This window comes from Dunckerocampus dactyliophorus, chromosome 15 (genome assembly GCF_027744805.1).
Source record: "Dunckerocampus dactyliophorus isolate RoL2022-P2 chromosome 15, RoL_Ddac_1.1, whole genome shotgun sequence".
Taxonomy (NCBI): domain Eukaryota; kingdom Metazoa; phylum Chordata; class Actinopteri; order Syngnathiformes; family Syngnathidae; genus Dunckerocampus; species Dunckerocampus dactyliophorus.
The window spans coordinates 16,577,965-16,596,834 of record NC_072833.1 but is presented as its reverse complement, the minus strand read 5'-3'; the positions used below and the strand labels follow the sequence as shown (position 1 = coordinate 16,596,834).

The window sequence follows — 18,870 nt, the reverse complement described above, 5'->3', positions numbered from 1 at the left end:
ATGTGAAATGTACAGTATATAAATCATGAAAGAAAGGGATAACTTAACATTTAACATGGCTTTTACCTTGATTGAAGACTCTTGTTGGCGACGACCGGAGACGGAGGCGGGGAAGAGAGAGCCTTTGTTCTACGAGTTATTTCTTGAATTCAATAATGTTTCTCACCTTCGTTATTAAAGTGCTGGCACGTGCTAATTTTTGGCCCAGTGGTGGGTTATTTTGCAGCTGGGAATAGGAACCGGTACTCAACGATGCCAATGTTCGGTACTTTTGTGTATTAACAGTATGTGGTAAGAAATATTAATTTACTTTTTTAATGAAATTGTTTTCAATTTAACCTATTTACCTCTTGATATATCAACTTAAACAAATATATCCAAACAACAGCCAACAGTTTGTATTGTAACGTCACAGTTGTTTCACAAATTTCTTCAACATGAAAACACTTATCCACAATTAAAACCCAGCCCTACATACTCCTATTCCCTGTCCATTCTAGAAAAATTGTGTGACGGGGGTCCTTGGAGGGAAAATAAGCCTAAAACAAATGAGCAAAAGAGGTCGGAGTAAAAATAAATAATGGTATAATGTTTTATAAATTGAAGTAAAACATACTGCAAATGAAAGTGAAGCAAACATCTTTGCTGTGAATTACATTAATTGTTCCTCTTGGTTCTGCCACACCCCACATTCATGCCCTTATTTTGTATTACTTCCTGTTTTACTCTGTTCTGCCTTTGCTTTTCGGCTTTTACGCACCTGCCGCTAATTTGTGTTGCCATTATTTAGTTCATCTGGTAGCGTCTCCCTGTTTTTTGTTTCTTACTTGCTGTGCTCGTCTATGTTACGTGCCAACTGCCAGTTTCCTTCTTTTGCTTTGCAACCTTCTTATAATTAAAGATTTTTACCTGTACTGGGTTCCCGTCTCTGAATCCTGGGGTCATCACCACACCATGACAGGTTCCTTGTGTACTTCTTTAAAAAAAAAAAAAAAAAAAAAAACTATGAACGCTAGGAGTGGATTGTGGAAGACAAAGCTATTAGATGAGACGCTGTCCTTGCAGAAACCGTTGGTCTAATGGCTAGTATAACTTTCCACAGCTCTTTCGTGTTGTCGGCAATGTTAAAATGTGTGCTTAAATGACATCTGCTTTTGTTGTTGTGGTTGTGGTGGCCAACAGAGGCATATAAAAAAAAAATCGCCATTGTGGTAGACTGCCTTCTCAATCTAAAGTCTATATTTACTGTCTGCTACGTATTGAATGTTTTTAATTGCTGGATTACAAATGACTTCTATAATATTGTATGTGAACATTCCAGTCTTACTTTACTAAATAAAGCATTACTAAAGATGTTGGTCATGAATGTTCTTTCTCACATCCTTTTATTACGATCTACCGACCTGTTGCTGTCGTATACTTATCACTGGCTAACAAAATACACACATATGATTTTTTTGTCAACTTGAATTCATTTGTGAATACATAAATTACATTTTGCTGTTAAAATACAGCTGTTTGATATGTTTCTACACATCAGGATGTGTCCAGGCGTCAGGTCACGTATTAAAAGCGTCTTCTTCCAGTACATTCTGAAATTTATTAAACAGGTAGGTTTTATTGTATCCGTATTCTTAAAAAATGACTTATTTCAGCTTCTGTAGCTTTAAATTGTTTCCTTGCTGGTGTAAACACTGACCTCCTCCCGCTGGCTTGTTTTGTGGATTGAATGTTGTTCGGAGCGCCGCGATGACACGCCATGGAGACTGGCATTTAGGTAACGAAACATGGTATCTTTTGATGTTAAGTGAGTAGTACCGATAAAATTCAGTCGGTGCCTATAAAAGCACCAAATTCGGTATCCATCCATCCCTAGGTGTAACTGTGTTCGGTAGCAAAGAACTACAGAATCAACCTGATGATGTCATAGGCAGGCAACAGAGCTGAGGGACAATGACTTCTGAGTGGGAGTTGAGAGCAGGCACAGACACATTTTGTAATAAAAACATGCTACAAACACAGTTGGACTCACGCAGTGTATTAATGACACCACAAGACTGAGTCACCAACGAGTGGGATGTTTTGTTTGGGCACTCCAGTCTGCGGAATGATAGACGGGCAAACGGACTAGTGTGTGTTACAATTCTCATTTGAGTTTGCCAAATGAATGTGCCTTACAGGCAGTGGTGGTTCTAGCTATGGGGCACATGGGCAACTGCCCAAGGCGGCATTCTCTAGGGGGCACCGCAAGGATAAGGGAGTAAAAAGCAATCCTATTTATTTGTTCTCAGCGCTCATTCGCTCATCAAGTCAGGATATGTGTCAAATGTGCACCCTAGGCAGTATAGGCGAGATACTGGCTCCCCCCATGCTACTCAAAAGTAATAGTGGATCAACCCAACCTAAGTCGTGAAGGGGCAGAGTTCACCTGTGGGCCTTAGGGTAAATTACAAGGTAAAAATGTAAATTACAACAAAAATTTTGCCTTCACTGCCAGTGGAGGAAAAGATGGTGGGGGATGACAATTAACTAGGGTTGGGCATCGTGAGAATTTGAACGATCCTGTTTCTGATTCCGATTTCTCGTTTCGATTCCGGTTCCTAACGATTCTTCATTCCGATGCTTTTTAGAAGCAGGGTCATAAAAGTTTGCATGGTTTAAATGAGGGTGCTAGCAAGAGTTATTTTTGGATGGAATGTCTGAACTTCTCCATGAATTGTTTAACGATATGAAGTTTTTATCATCTTTACTATGAAAGTCTCCCAGGGCTATTTTCAACCAGTATATAAATATCAAACCATTAAACTTGAATATACTGTACATTTCATCAAGTTTTTTTTTTTATGGGAGTACACTTTCACAAAAGACGTTTACGTTTGAAAAGTAGTATACTTTGTTTGCTGTCTCAATGTTGGTGTAAACTATTGTTTATTAAACAGGATATTTTGAAGGCCGGAAGTGTGTTGTGTGAGTTGAGAAGGTCGCTTGACTGTTGCTAACAGTCCCGTCTTTTATTTACACCAAACTTCCACATCAGAAGTTTAGCCAAACTTTTTAGCCGCTTATTCGTCACCGGTGCACGCCAACTTCTTCTTCATCGGTGTTTGCAGCTATTTCTTCAGGTCGGCAAAGTGGGCATCGAATCTATGAATCGAAATAAAAAAGTTTGCGTGCTCTCGGGATAATTTGAATGCTAGTCCCAGTTCCCATCGATGCTTGATACTCGATGCCCAACCATTAATTAATCTAATGGTTTAATCATTAATTTATGCCTACAAAACATGGAAAAGAGAAAGTCGACGCCATCGGGTGCACAATTTAGAAAAAGGAGGAGAAACGGGCCAAAGATAAAGCTATGGAGCTAAGCTTAGGCTGTGCATCCAATCCAAATGTAAATACCTGGAAATAAAAGCTGAAAAGTTGCTTTGGTCTCATATTTGTCTTTTATTATAAAGCTCAAATGTTTTCAAAAATAAAGGAATTGACCTCACTGTTCCAATACTTCTGGAGGGAACTGTGTATCTCTATGTAATGTATTTTGGGTTAATATTTTTGGGGGTGTGGAACGGATTGATTGGATTTACATCATTACTTACGAAAAAAATGTTTTTGGTTTCCGTACGCTTCGATTTTCATCTGACCTTTACGAACAGATTCATGACGAACACCGAGGTTTCACTGCATAGTATACATATATACAGAAACAGACATTTAAACAGACATTTTAGATGTAAAATTACAGCGCCCTTTCCAGGTATTACCTTCTTCAAGGTCCTGGTTATACAGTACAGTAGTGTCACCTATCGCTTTGCCTGAGAAATAACCGTGTATGCATATAGTTGTCATGTGACCGTGACTTCTAAGTCACGTTGGCTTTCCCGTTTTTCAAATTTAAGACAGAGAACATCTTTAATTTATGTCCCCGTCTCCACTTTTCCTTCCTCTATGCTCACTGCACCTCATTCCTTGATCCCATAATCCTGTTATTAGTCACGGCTGACCCTGCTAAATATAATATATCCAACCTTCTCCTGTTTCTCATGTTTTAATTCATGACAATTCAACTATTTTGCTCAGTACAAGGCTTTGACATACATTTTTACCTCAGCAAATGACTAGTCCTTTATAGGACTAGTTTATAGGAATCTGCTGCAAAAATATCAGTCGCTCCTAAGTTTTGAACTCTGAACTCACAGGCGGTTGAACAGTATGATACGGTATTGCATTGCCTGGTCTGGTATGGTATGGTTTATTTGTTTCGGACGTGCTAAAAAAAATACATTAAAATAATCTTGTGATTACATTTGCACAATTCAACATATTCATATTCATTAGCGTATCACCTCTTTCTTTACCTTTCTGAAACTTTTATGCTGTGAATGTTTGTTTGTACTGTGTATACATTTTATATTTACATACGGCATACTGTACGCCTGCACGGAAAATGAGCTGCTTTAAATGTCATTGTACGTGTGTAGTGACAATAAAATGCATTCTATTCTATACGATTAAACATGTCCAAAAAAGGAATTTGAAAAATCAGTGCTTAGAATAGCCCTGTTTTATTTCCTGGCCACTACTTTCTGAGAGTCCTCCACTTTTTGTGTTATCACCAGCAAAGGATGCAGCCTGTGTTTTTAAAAATGCTGATTCATTCCATCTTCACAGTTTAGTGCGCTGAAAATATCCTAACTACAAGTCCTGACGATAGGAAGTGAAAACGTGCCAAAAACCTTCTCGGAGGAAAAAGAGCGATGGCAGCGCGCCAAGTTCTAAAACACTTGCTGGCATCACAGGAAAGGAGCTCCAATTTGTTCTCCTGAGCTAACATGCTGTATGTGATGACTAGATGGTAATGATGATGATGAGGTGTCAGATTTGTCTCTGGTCAATCTGGTAGACAAAATCGAACACTTCCGAGATATAGTAAAGTCATTGAGACACTAATGTTTGAAGCTATTTGAAGCTATTCAAACTCATGGATCGGCGCTTCAGGACAAGATAAAAGGTATGTAGTATATAAATTCACTTTAATATCTATCTGCAGATCAAGTGTCATTAAAATCTGATACGTGTGTAGCGTGAAAATGAATACAGTGTGCTGTGGCCTACATGAAAATTATGACACTTGATTTTCTTCCCTGGACTTTATAATGATCAAAAACATGTAAATGGCTTCTCTGTTGACTTTTACAAGAAATGTCACAGCCTAAGTTATGATATATTCTGTAGTATTGTTGTACTTGCCAAGGTCCGTGCGTCGATCACAGCTTTTGTCTTGACTCAATGTTAAAGGAATGGGAACCAAAGGCACTATTTCCCGGTATGAAATTTGCTCTAACTTCTTTAACACTTGGGGTAGAGAATTGAATGAGGTATCACATTAAAGTTCAAGTCATGTTTTATCAGACAGAATTAATCACAGACTTGATTTTACATATTTAAAAATGTTGTAACATTCCTAGCATATGTGCATTGCAGCACTTCTGTCAGTGTATTCTTTCTTGTTGCTGTGCCGTTCCTTCAATGGCTGCTCTGATCAGGATTATCAGCACCCAAAAAAAGCCCCTGCTGCCATCGGCCCCTATAGGTGAGTTTTAACACCTAATTGAAGATACTACATTTAGATACTACTTCATTTGCTGAGGACTTTGCATAATGTCCCTCACCTTTGAGTGCAAAGTCCAGGTTTGGATTGTACTATTTAAAGTAAATAATTAATCATGGCAAACTATACCACCCTCTGTTCATCCTGATTTGTATTGCATTTTTAACAAATTTTTTGTACTTCTGTACTCACACCTGATAATTTACTCTTAGTATTATATATATCATAATTTATACTTGATCCCCTTACAAAAAACAGCGGGAATGTAGGAAACTTCACTTGCACTGTCCACTATCCAGGTATTTATTTCACAGTCGCACTGGTTTGGCTAAAAAGTTACTGAATCGATTTAAAGTGACTGAATCGTTTCAGACTGTATCGTCCTTGAATCGCATCGCCAACCACGAGTCGTGGTACAAATTGAATTGTTATTAAAGTGAATCGTTACACCCCTATTTATTACTGCAAATGTTTAGTTCAAAGTGGCACAAAGGTTGGCTCTCTAGCTCTTTACTTTGCTTTGAGTTCAACAGCAGCCCATTTAGGCAGAAAATGGGCCTGATTTAATCGTGCCTTTTGCTGTTACACTAAATTGTGTCATGTGGAGCCTAGTTACAATCACATTGTTCATAGGCCTACACTCTCCTAAATCATAAATTCTCCACACGACACACAACTGATAATGCAAATCAATACAGTATAATTTTTCACTTGCTTACTGTGTTTTGTTAGGTACTTCTTGTCATCATGCTGTTTATGTCTTATTTTGTTCAACCTGCCTCCCATGTCGTTCAACTTCATTATTACTTCTGGGAGACTACCTTCTTCCTCGTCCTCTTCCTCTGCATTTGCTGCGACAGAAGCCCTTTTTCTGATCATTTTGTTGGTCAACAGCTTTGAAATTTGAACGTTAGCAACGGTTAGCTAACACAGTCATACAGAATCTGACGCTTTTTAATATATTTATTCTGACCTGAACACATCAACAGTAGTGCAATTCCAACACCTCAACTCAGGAACACGTCTCTAGTCCTCCTCCACTTCCTCATTGTCACTAGACCACCGCGAGGTGCATTCAGTGACACTCTGAAAATCCCAATAATGTCTTTATTACACATGTATTTGTGGCCTAAATAAACAGAAAGACAAATAAAAACAATAACTGGATATTCTTATCACTGACTAACATAACTCTTACTGTACAATTTGCTGCATTTAAGTATGCATCTACACTCAAAATATGTGAATTCAACTGAAATTACGTGGTGTCTTTGAACGCAACCCTTCTTGGCTTGTAATAATACAGTAAGCGTGTGATTCAAATGCTGTGCTACTATTTGCATTAGGCAAATACATTTTCAGACATGCGTGCAATTTTTTTTAGGTTGATTTAAACTTTCAGTTCAATTGGAGCTATTAATACATATTAAAATGCATAATAATGATTAATTAATTTGAAAACTGTGATTCATTTGATTAAAAATGGTAATCATTTGACAGCCCTGACAATATAATAATAAATACTCGTCTGAAGAAATTAACAAAATACAACAAATTGTTCTGTGGCAATTACACAAGAATATCAAGTAAGATGTTCAACATTTTTCTGATAGAAATGACAATTGTCCTTTTAGAAAGGACATGTGGGGGAAAAAAGGACATATGAGCTGAGCACTCAAAAATAAAGTCAAGCCCAATGGAACTGTGATAATTCAAATAATTCAGTTCTTATTATTATTCAGTTATTTTGGAGAAAAATAAGTGCATCTTCTTTTTTCTGGACTTATGGTGTCTCCACCGGTGGAGAACAGCCTCACAGGTGGGGTGGAGGACGCCTGCACACACTGATCGAAAACGTGACATTCATTCAAAGTTATCGTATGCGGTTTGTGCATATTGGCAGTGTTTATCCTTCGAGGAAACATATTTCCACGAATGCAATGCAACGCACGACTTTGATGACTTTAACTTTTAATCTCCAAATGGGGGGTTGGGCAGAGACTACAGAGTTAATGATCATCAAAGATGGCACGGCGAGGCAAGGCCCAGATGAAAGGACGGCACATGAAGACAAGAAGATGTGAGATTGTTGGATAGCAGCTGAGATGACACAACAAACAGCAATTATTGAGAATGTGATCACAGGCGCTTGAGATGTACGCCGCTGCAGATTACCCAGGAAGAAAATTACACTGTCAGAATTATTTGAAGTGAAATCATCAAAGACTTTGTTGTTGTCGTGTGTTTGTGTGTGTCCCTATGATTGCTCAGGCTAACTCATGATGCATTCATGCACAATGAGGTAAAAGAAAGAAACCAAATATGAGGTGTTCTTATTTTCATTCCTGCCTCAGATGGAAGAGCAGATGTTTCGTCCCGAAATGCCTCCTCAGACCGGGCACCTTTAGCCATGTTGCACCAGCAGCTGCCGCACACTTGCCTGGGTGTCTTTTGCAAGTGGCTGCAGGCAAAAGAGATTTAATATTTTTAAAAGTCTATAATAGGAGGAGGGGGTTCCCTGATGTCGTCCATTAGGACAACCAGACTAGCAGCAGCATCCATACTGAATCCACGTCAATGTGGTCTATCCCAATGAGTGGTACATTCCACACTAAAGACACTAATGAATGTTCAGTTTCTTATGTTCAGACAACTTTTTTAAAGTATGTTTAGTGGAAATTATAGCTTTCTGAGCTAAGAGTCTGCCGACAGGCAAGCCACCGTCTGTCTCAGCCCCTGCCCGTCAGCCCCTCCTCGATGCTCTCAGCTGAGTGTCCTGCCGGGCTTGAAAAGGTAAAATTTCCACTCAACATACCTTAAAAAAGTTGTCTGAACGTAAGAAACTAAATATTCATTTTATAGACAAAATGACAAAATGAACCTAATTGAGTCACAAAGGCCCTAATGACCCATCACCTGGGAACAGCTTATTGGCTCTGTTAAAAGTCAAGCACCAAAAAGACCTTTTTCTGTCTAGAGGAACAGAAAAAGCCCCTTGGTTCGACTCCCCGTGACACATGCCAATGGACTCCAGGGTGACCTCAAACAGCGCTTTATAACACGGCCAGGGCGGAGGGGGGCCTCTATTTAATTTCCCACCGGGCCGCCCACAGCGGAGAAAGTCACGGCTGACAAAGGTTGGACATCATCTGTCGCTAAGTGCCTTGGCGAGAGGCAATGTTATAAAGCAAAAAGTCCAATTTGAGAGAGAGCATTTTGGTGGAGTCAATAAATAGGAGACTTGTTAAAATGTGCAGAGATGTCGACATAAAACTGCAAACCTAAAGAAACTGAGTGCACTGTAAAAATAAATGGGAATATTCTTGGACAAATCATCAAAAAATTAAACAAACAAAGAGAATGTCCTTCTAAGATCTTGGATTTCAGCACAAAGCCTAGGCCAAGTTTGAAAACTGGCTTTCAAATCGATAGTTCTTGTAACGGAATATTTTTACGTGACTTAAAGGAATTGATCCTAATACTTCTGAACCGCAGTCTTGTCATTAGCGTTCATACATACAACTAACAATGTGTTCTAAATGCAAAGTGGCCTCCTTTGAAAAAAGGAAACATGTGACCCATTGTGTGCGTGAATGTGTGTTTTATTCGCATGTAGGACTTATACACCTATGAATGACATAATAAGCAGGAATGTTAAGGGCGGGGACGCTAAAAGTGTGCTAGTCTCCCCACGGTTCTTCACATGTCCGCTTTGGACAAGAGACACAGAAAGCCACTTCTGAGCTGCCAGACTCAATCAGTCACCTCACGCATCTTTCAGGTGGTTCCACAGAATCGGTCTTTAAATACTTGAAACTTTCCCTTCCAAAAATATGGACTGTAATCCCTCATTTATCCCAGTTAATTGGTTCCAGTCCAATAAGTGAAGTGAATTTCCACAACGCAGGATTCCTTATTCATAAATGGAACATTTTCGTAGTTACAGCATAGAAACCTGTTTACAACCTTCTAAATACAGTTTTTAACATTATTAGAGCCCTCTAGACATGAAATCCACCCAATAGTCACTTTTACACTCCTATTACACAATACAGTAGACATAACCACATCAATAAGCCATTTAAATAAGATTTGTGTGCTGCAGTAAATGGAACATGTGGAGGACAAAAAGCGACGTCGTGGGTTCACAGTTCAGTTTTAGCTAGAGTGGATTGTGACAGCAACTGTAGCCCATGTTATTATTAGGATTATTATTATTATTGTGCCTGTTCAAACCTGCAGTAAAAGCATGTTGTCCTGCAAACAAGTCTGATGCTCGTGTGCCTCACCGTGTCACGGGACGGCATGGTGGTAATGCTGGCGACGACCCCAGGATGCAGCGATGAGACCCAATGCAGGTGAAATATACGAGGGGTGCATGAAAAGTTTTAAGCATTGTGTATAAGAAGCGTTGATGCATGGTCAAACCTATGATTTTTTGAAAGTTCAACCTTTTGTAAGTATTTCTGCCAAATTTTAAGATTCTAACATACTTCTCATATTTTTTGCAGATTTTTGAATAAGCAAGGGTCAAGGATTCAATGAAAAATGGAGAAAACAGAAATTTGTGCAGTGGCTCAGTGTACTCAGTGGCTGCCATGGCAACAATTCACGATTGTGGATTTGAACTTGTTCCCCATCCACCTTATTCGTCAGACCTGGCCCCCTCTGACTTCTATCAGTTCCCCCAAATTGAAAAAGCCTTGGCTGGTCGCCATTTTGCCAGTGATGATGATGTCATAGCTGCAGTTGAGGGGTTTCTTGAATCCCAAACAAAAGAGTTCTTGTACAGCGGGATAAAAGCGCTTCAGCGCCATTGGAGCAAGTGTTCATCTCTTGAGGGGGACTATGTTGCAAAATAAATGATCAAAAATCCCTTATCCCTTTTAGTTTTTATGATGCTTAAAACTTTTCACACAACCCTCGTATATATTTAATAAAGGCTGCAGAGCAGCGACAGGGATCCAGCTAAGTACACCGACCAACGGCAAACACAACCAGCTGAAGTAAATAATAAGAAATTAGCAGCAGGTGCGTGTGAAAAGAGAAGAAATGGAAACCGATAGCAGAATGGAACAAAACAGGAAGCAGTACAAAATACAGTACGGTACAAAATGAAACCGGAAGTTAAAGGGATAGTTGGGATTTTTTGACATGAAGTTGTATGACATCCCCATCAGCAGTGTACTCCATCAACAGTGACTTACCCCGCACTTGGTCCCGTGAGCCCAGTTCTGGTCGGATTTCGGTGATGCGAAACATACTTCCGGTTAGTTATTGGGGTTACTTAAGTCAAGAGTTTGGCTTCTCAATGTTCGTGAGTTGGGGACCTAGTGTACTGTGACTTTGGATACCGAATCCAGTGGTACCTCATTTAACGTGCGTTCTGGTTAGAGCGTTTTTTGGTTAACATCCAAAATTTATTCAAAAATTTTGCCTTGGTTTTCCTTCTCCCGCTTGGTTAGCGTCCAATATGGAGCGCAGTTTGTTTACGCCGTTCTCTTGGATCACGCGGCCATTTTTAGGACAACAGCGTTTGTTTATATCAGACATGCTGCTGCCAGAGAGAGATACACAATGTAGCAAACAATGTAGCAACACACAAAAGAGAAAGGCAATGGACCTTACCAAGACCTCAGAGTTTTACGGCTTAAAAGAGAAGACTGTCATCATTTCAGAGGCATGTAAACAACACACGGCAGCGCTGTGTCCCACCTGCGTGTGCTACTGCTTGTTTTTTAAGGTATATTTTACTCCTGGAATCCATTCTGGATTTAGCATTCTCAGTTATGTATCTGCGAAGTGGGGCATTCTTACAATTCCTAAAATCTCTAGCTCTCCCTCCTCACACATAGGTGGACTCATGGTGGAATTTAACTTTAACATGATTCTTTTATGTATTTTAGCATTAGTCAAATTTGACAGTAGCGCTATGTTTTTTTTGGTGAACAAATTGCTGTATCCTTTTTTTTGTTGTCCAGGTAAAATGATGTTAAATGTTCATTTCTCCATTTCATATGCCATGCTTGTGGCATTGTTTTTTTAATGTAAAACTGTGCATGTTAAAAAGACCTCTTTGCATAGATTTTTTTTTGTGGCATGAGTGCACAAACAGTTACAAAAGGGGATTGCCCGCCAAGCATAATCTCTTCTCCTCCCCCTCCCTCTTTGCAAACTAGGTAAAAGTGATGTTAAATGTTGAGTTGTCCATTTGTCATTATTTTTGCAATATTTTTGCACATAAAACTATGATTATTAGTGTTAAAATTGGAATTAATTCAAATGAATTAACTGGATTTACATTATTTTGTATCGGAAAACTTGCCTTGGTTAGAGCCTGTTTTGGTTTGTCGGGCCTTCTGGAACGGATTAATGACGTTAACCAAGGCACCACTGTACTGCAATGTGAAAGTGAACCCTTTAAATACCTTAGCACTGTAGCCAGAAGCTTAACGGTCCCATATTACACTTTTTTCTAAATAAGTGGTCCCACAAGAGCATATTTCTACTATATCCACTTTATCCACTTGTTACATACACTGTAACTCTGCACTTGTCCGATGATTACGTGCAATATATTATACACAACAGGGGTGTCAAACTTAATCCCACAGGGGCCCAAAACTCAAAGCCTAATTTAGGTTACCCCCCAAGCTCCCAACTTTGTATCTTTATTTCTTTGTATCCTAAAATTTTCAACACATTTCTGCACATTGAAAGTTAAAAACCTTCTTGTCCTTTCAACCAACATAATTGGTGAATGAAGGACACTCATATGCATCATCAGTGCACACACACAGATGCTTGTTGGAAGTTGCCAACATGAGAGGACATGCCCCAATAATCCAGGCTGAAATAATAGTAGCTAGCATTGTCAGCACTGATGACTAGATAAGTAATCAGCCTACACACCTTTTATCCCGGTTCCCCGTGCGTGCAGTGCCAGGAATGGAACGGAGTGGCATTTTTCGTGTCCACAGATATACGACTATGGTTGTTTTGGTGTGGTTGTTCGTTTCACTGAAGTCATTGTCTCATGTGTGGTAGTCATAAACATGAGCTTGGGTCTCGGGACACATATTACTGTTACACCATCATTAAAAAGTCACTTCTGCAGAATAGGGGACCTTTACTTCCTGACAGTGGATGTGTCGGCTCCCATTCAGAGAGGAACAAGCGCACTACAGTCCTCGGCCTCCCTGGCATCTTTGCTATGCTTATTAACCAGCAGCGAATTAACCAGTTAAGCCGCCCTACCCCACGCTCACCCCTTACAGCATGCTAATTAGCATGCAGCTGATTGCGTAGGCAGCGATGCAGCTAACAACGGCAGACATGGCGGCGAACTAAAAGAGATCTGTGTTACAGTTGCAGTCGGCGAACGAGCTAATTTAGTATGTGAGCTAATTGGCGTTGAAGGGGAGGCATATGCTGTAAAGGTGGTACCTTAATGGGGGAGATAACTGGTAGATCTTCATTATGAAAAAAAAACTAGTTTTCCGTGATTGTCAGAAAAAAGTCAACTGCATGGGGTTCGGCAAGCAGACAAAATAACATCTTTATTCATAATGCATTGTGACGTTCGGGGACTGCACGTTCATTCAAGATGCGTGCTTGCCTTTGTTCGCTTTATGGGCTCGTCCTTGAAGGCCAGGTGTGCATGCGTGTGTCCCAGCCTCCACATTGCAGGCGCTGTGTGGTGTACACAGGCATACACACAGCATGCACAATGAGGAGGCCGCAACACACTGTTTCATTGGCAACTAAGTGTCCATTGAGTGTATAAAGTCAGTGAGCATGAGCTAATCTTTAAAGATAGAAATAGAGCATAAGGGAAATATCTGCACTACACACTGCTCATATTTAACAGCCAAGCAGCGATAAATTAAAAAAAAAAAAAAAACCTAAATGAACACTTAAGCCTTCCTCACCGCACTTCCTCAATAACGCCCATCGCGCCGTGACAGGTGGAGAGATAAATTCTCCCGGAATGTCCCGCGCTCAGCGACACTCTCAGACTAATTGGAGGGAAGGGAAGTGGAGCGTCATCACAGTCAAGGACAGGCCAGCCTTATTAGACAAATTTTCAATAGTTGCTCTTACACTGCACCTACAGATGGCGTGTGACACGCTAGCACGCAACGATTATTGTTTTTTTAAAAGGTGACAGCGGCTTTTCAAATTAGCATGTTGAAAAGTTTCACATCCTAGCCAACACTGGATAATGCTGCAAGTATTTGAGGAAAACAATAGGTTCCTATGATGAGGATGATGTATGAAGCCATCAGTGATGTGCAGTCAGGGCTCATGATGAAAAAAACAAACAAACAAAAAAACGAATAATAGCATATAATAAATAATATGTTTTGTCCATTGAACTGTACTATACATGTATTTTTCTGCAAGATTCAAATCGCATTTAACATTTTCTTAAGTAAAATTGCAGAATTTGTAGATTTCCTGATCAAATACAGGGCAGAAACCTGAGGTGAGGCTGCCATGAGCATCTCTCCTTGGCTTAGTGCGCAAGCCCTACCATCTGAGTGTGCTATTACGTTGGATCATGGTGAGTTGGATCATGGCGCCTGGCAGTTTTGTTTGTCAGCATGTCACCAATAATATAATATGGCAATAATATAATGTTGCAGAAACATTTCGTATACACCATGACTTTCTACAGCCTGTGTAATATCTTTAATGGAAGTGTGACATCGTTATTCTTGCTAATCAAACAATAGAATACATAGAAATGTATAGATATGGGATCATAGAAACGGGAGTACCGCTGCATCCTGAAGGGGTCAGGGGTGCGTGAGCTGTAAGGTGCTTTTCACTGCCGTTCTTCCATAGAGAAAAAGCCAGCGCGTTTTTTGTTTGTTTTTTTTGTCAGCAGCAGCACTAGTGAGCAGAAAGTCAAATACTTTCAAGATATTTTTATGCTCTACTGAATGAATGAATGAATTATGAATTTGACTGCTAAGATGGAGGATTACATATCCAAATTCACCAGGAGGTGATCAGACTTTTACAATGAAGGATCATAATTTGTCCTTGGACAGGGTACATGTACTTCATATACAGATAGAAGGTGGGAAGACAAATGATTTTCAGTTAATAAGAAACATAAATAAATTGGACTAAGAAGTATCTGAAAACAATTTGGAAACCTTTTTTTTGCCAAAGTGAATTCTTCTCATCTTTTTCTTTTTATCCTCTTAATGAGCAACCTGTACTCACATGTTTAAAAACAAACCTCCAAAGGAGTCAGTCCCTCACCAGCTATGAACCTGACCGCACGTCACTGGAAGTCATATTCAGCCTAAATGGTCTTTTACAATGACACATGCATTTGTTACAATGTTTGTATGCACATCCACAAACCTTTGGTGGAGGTGGATGATGAATGCAGCCCCACTAGTGGGTGTTTTTGTGTGTCCTTGCTAGTCTTTAATTATGCAGCGGCAACGTGCGCTCCTTGCTTATATACTGCATGTACATTTCACAAAATAACTAATTAATAAATGATTGATGTTTCGTGGTTGAATATGGACTATTATCAGTAAAAGACATTTTTTTCCAGCATAAAAATGACTAAATGAGCTAACTAAGTGAACTAAAATATAAATAATAGGCAGAAGAAGCCTTTTTAATATATAATGTAGTAAAAATTGAATGTAGTATTCTACACTTGCCACAAGATGTTGGTGTTCGGTGAGACAATGACCAAACGTGAGTGATCGCCAATGCATTCATTGCAGGTTTAAATTATCTCACAACAGACACAATAATAATAATAATAACATCATAATCATAATAATAACACGCGTACTGTTGGTGCCATAACCCACGACAAACTAAAACTCAACTATGCACCTCCAAAGTCACTTCCTGTCCGCCCGCCACTAAGGTCCGATAGGGAACACAATTCACACACGTTCAGTTGCCTCCACATATTGTAATTGCCTCTCAATGCTGATCATCTCTGGCTAGTACTATTGCAGCCTGCAGCCTATCGCGATCCCTATGTGCAATGTGGTGTCTTGCTCTGACGCAGGGGTGCCCATTACGTGGATCACGAGAGACAAAAATATAATGCCGAACGACTGGTGAGGTCCGATTTTTTTGAGGAGGCATTTTTGTGACGCAAATGTATTACTCTTTTGAACACATATTGTTTTGAGAAGCCAAACTCTACTTAAATGGCCCCAGCAACTAAGCGGAACTACGTTCCTCCGACCAGAACCGGTCTCACAGGACCAAGTGGGGGGTCGGGGGGGGAGTCACTGTTGATGTACTACACTGCTGATGGGGATGTCATACAACTTCATGTAAAAAAATCCAAACTATCCATGTAATAACCAACATAATAGATGCCATACATCATAACAACAATCAAACTTACAGCTCTAATGTCTGCATTTTGCTTTTTTTTAAAAGACATAAAGCATTGCCTGATTATTAGTGGGCAGGCTCATCTTGCTAGACGTGGGTCAGTGGGTGGTATAATGTCCATGAGGAAGGAGGGGTTTTTTTTTGTTATGATGTCATGAAACTTCAAAAGTGAGCATTCAAGGGACATGATAGATTTTTCTAGCATCAAACAGGCTTGAGGGAGACATATTACAGAACGTCATTAAAAGTCAGTTTTACATAATAAGGGACCTTTTATTTGATAAACGTTTGTTACACAAGCTGCCACAAAGGAAGTTTTGTTGACATGAGGTAGGCGCGACATCAACATCAGTCATGTGAAAAGTGCACGTCAATCATTACTTGCCATTGAACGGACGTGTTGAAGTAACATGCAGGCCTCCGGACGTGCCGCAATTTCAACAGCTCCACCCTCGCCGGCACCATTCATCGTAATTAGCGACTGGTCTGCATGGTGATACCATTTCCAAATCAATAAGGTCTCCTTCACCTGCTTGGTACGTCAATGCGAGTCCTGCAGTGCTGAATTATCATGCATCCAATTAGACCCTCAAGTTGCTCTCAAGTCACCGCAAGTGAACACACACACACACACACGCATGACTCTCCAGCTTATTTTGCACAAAAACTCAATTACGCCTCGGACACTTTTAAGAGACGGCGCCCTGCCGTGAAGCAGCATCTCAGACAAGCTTGCTGGCTTATTTAGAGGAAATGAAGATGCTATTTCACTAGCCATAGATGACAACTACGCACTGCAGCCCAGTGTGTGTCTGCATCACACATAGAAACACACACACAGAGCAATGTCAGGATTCAAAATTTACGACTAACTCTGACGCAAAACGCCTCCTCACATAAATACTATTGTGTGCTAGCAAAAGGAGATTTGCATGAGTAAATATACCTCAGGGAGACCTGCTGTTATTATGTGTGTACTGTATGTGTGTGTGCAGCCATGCATGTGTGCAGGTATGAGAGGCACAAGCACTGACCGTCAAAGTGAAGACATGAGCATCGGCATTTAACAGTCTCACTCTTCATTTAAAGAATTCGGGCCAACAGACAGTGAAAACAAACAAGTCTAGATTTTATTTTAAGCCCAAAGTAGGAACTCTCTCTCCATTGTGCAGACGAGGAGGAGTCTTCAGTGAACACCGTGGAGCGCCTCCATGTGTTCACAGAGGAGGGGGCTGCATGGTGACTTTACACTCTGGAAGTCCCGGAGGCTGACGCCACCGCCATGGTAACACATGACGGTGGAAGCTCAAACTTATTGAAGCTCATGTCCTTTATCATTTTGATAAGGTGACTATTTATCATCTGTGCTTGTGTTACTATGTAATAAATCAACGCATCAGCGCTCAAAAGTTCACGCTCATGCCTCACTCTCTTGTTCTAATTAGAGGGCGATGCAATCGTTTAATTCATCTAATTACTGCATGAAAAGCAGCCACCATACATTATCTCACAAAAGCAGCGAACATTTGATTACATCTTATCAAAGAGGAAACCACTATAGAAATGACACCTGGATATACATTAGTCAGTGCACATCTCGTATAGCAGTGGCGACGGGTGAACTCAGACATTATTGTCTAAATAGCTGGCAACACAAGTGAGTTGAAAGATAATTGTGTCACGCATGGCGGTGGTAACATCACGGTCTGGGGCTGCGCGAGTGCTGCGGGCATTTGGGCAGTGCCAGTTCATGAGGGGAAACATGAATTCCAACACGTGAGTACACCTCACAGTGAACATGGTCAGATTGTGTGTCCAAAGTGTCAAAGTGTGAGCACCTTTCGTTCAACTAAAGTACTTAATCCTTAATCCTCTTGCGCATAAAATTCATCAGCGGTGCACTGGTTGTTACTGGGATCCTCTTCCACTCCTAAATGGTGGAGTCAGTGGTTGGGCCAAATGTATAAAACTCTGTGGAAAGGTATGTGCTTGGGTGGCAGTGGCTCAGGCATCATCCAAAAGGGTTGGAAGGTTGGCGGTTCGATCCTCGCTCCCTCCACCCAGTCACTGTTGCTGTGTCCTTGGGCAAGACACTTCACCCACCTTGCCTCCAGTGCTGCCCACACTGGTGTATGAATGGGAATGAATGTTTGGTGGTGGTCGGAAAGGCCATAGCTGTGAAATGGCAGTCACGTTTCCATCAGTCTACCTTCAGGAAGCTGTGGCTAAAAACGTGGATTACCACCACCAGTGTGTAACTGAGGAGTGAGTGAATAATGGGTTGACTTCACAGTGAAGCGCTTTGGGTATCTTGAAAAAGCACTATATAAAATAGAGTCCTTTATTATTACTCACAAAACAGGAAACATGCATACGCAGTATTTCTGTCAGATGTATAAAACTCCACGCGCGTTTCCTCATACCCATCAATCATCCTGAAATTGTGCGCATGTGAATGAGCCTTCTGACCGTGCCCATAATTCACCATAGATGGCTTCCAACACACAGCCACAATTACCTTTTTTTGCATATAAAGGGACAGGATTTTGTTTCATTTTGAGTTGAGAGGGTAAAAGCAAGTAAAAAACAGAAGAAGCACAATTTCACAGATTGTCAAATGGAAGTAATGGTTGAACAAATGGAAAAAAAAAGAAAATGTATATTATTTGGAAGTTTGGGCACAAAAAACAAAGCAAATAGAATGGCATAAGGTAACATAGGCTGTGAATTCTGCGAGTTCTGAGAACCCTGGAAGAGATTTTTAAAAATGGCCCGACATTAAAAGAGAGGCTAAAAAGCTGCAATGACCTCTGGTAGACAGAGGCAGCTGAATCATTGCAACACCCAGCCATGGCCAAATAAATGCTTAT

General features: G+C 40.3%; 1 protein-coding gene across 4 annotated transcripts in view; it reads right to left on the bottom strand.

Annotated features, from left to right (window-relative positions):
* htr2cl1 (5-hydroxytryptamine (serotonin) receptor 2C, G protein-coupled-like 1) overlaps positions 1–18,870 on the bottom strand; it is an 81,809-nt gene that overhangs the window by 42,820 nt on the left and 20,119 nt on the right. Inside the window, exon 2 of one of the 4 annotated variants that reach the window (XM_054753096.1) lies at positions 910–976. The exons of the other annotated variants lie outside the window; for them this stretch is intronic. The gene's annotated coding sequence lies outside the window, so the exon portion shown is untranslated. The remainder of the gene's footprint in view (positions 1–909; positions 977–18,870) is intronic. 4 annotated transcript variants of the gene reach the window in all.